Source organism: Nannospalax galili, unplaced genomic scaffold (assembly GCF_000622305.1).
Source record: "Nannospalax galili isolate Female #2095 unplaced genomic scaffold, S.galili_v1.0 scaffold92, whole genome shotgun sequence".
Classification (NCBI taxonomy): Eukaryota; Metazoa; Chordata; class Mammalia; order Rodentia; family Spalacidae; genus Nannospalax; species Nannospalax galili.
Genome location: NW_008331545.1, coordinates 1 through 1,381, shown reverse-complemented (window position 1 = coordinate 1,381; position 1,381 = coordinate 1).

Here is a 1,381-nt window from a genome sequence, read left to right as displayed (position 1 = left end):
CAAAACAAACAAAAAAAATCAATATAACATCAAAACAGAAGTTAAATTCTCAAGAGTTCTAGAGGCTAGGATGTTGAAGATCAATGAGATGGCAAGTTAGGCTTCATTCTGAGTCCTCACCTCTTGGCCTATAGGCAGGTAGCATTCTGTAACCTCACATGGCAGAAAGTAAACTCTTTAGTGTCTCCTCTTATAAGAGCACTAACCTTGTCAAGCCCCATGCTTATGGCCTCGTTTAACTAAGTTTTGAGAATAAGATCATAAGATGTGTCCTCTCTTTCAAGTGCTTTATTTTACTCTTTATTTTGCCTTTTAGGTTTCTGAGATATGAGTAAACTGAGAGATGGACAATGTTCCTTTCACTCCTGTTGACTCTCCCTTGGACTGTGTTCTCAAAACTTGGGCTTCCTTTAAGCCAGTTATCAAAAGGAAAAGAACCCTCTTTGTCTTCAATGTAGCTTGATCTCAGTACAATTTAGGGAATGAAGAAAAAAAAGGTCAGAAAATGGGACTCTCAATTACACATACCAGTTAGATTTCTTTCATAAAAAAACCCCAGGTACACTGAAGTCTCATATGCATAGACTTTATGTCCCTCTACAAGGACCCAGATGGCTTTTGTTTTGTTTTGTCTTGGTTTCTTTTCTTTTCTTTTCTTTTCTTTTTAAACATAGTGGAGCTCACTATGTAGACCAGGCTGGCCTCAAACCAACAGAGATCCCCCTGACTCTACCTCCCAAGTGCTGAGAATAAAGGCATGTGCCACCATACCTGCTTTAGGACCCAGATCTTTGTGGATGCAACAGGCTGTTATGCCCACATCCCCTTGTGATAACCCAGAATCAGACATTCTAGATTAATCCCTTCTCAGGGGAGGGTTTACCCAGAAACCCTCAAAATGGAGTGCAATTTGCATATAGCTCTTCTAGTTTGTCCTTTAGTATCTCCCCCCCACCCCAACTTCTCTAGTACCCAATACCCAAAGAGCACACCCAGTTTAATGAAGTGACCAGCATTCCAGCATTCTACGACATCATACCACATCCCTTCACCTCTTATCTAGATTTTCCTCTACTAGAGGACTCCAGCTCTGCTAGCACCAGGAATGAAATTACTTACCGACTTACTTCTTGACTCCTTTCTATGTGAGGTGGCCAATGAGGACTGAACTAGCCCTGTATAAACAAGCTAGGCCAATTTTCAATGTTCTACCCCATCAATTATGGAAAAATTTCAGGCCATCTCCGTTTTCTTTTAATTAATGAAGAATGTTTACATCATCCTATTCACTGCTAAAACCCAGAGAAAAAGCATCACGTCTGAACCAGGACCCAAGTCTTTGACAATTGTTTGAGAGCTAGGCAGCCTAATCCACACATTA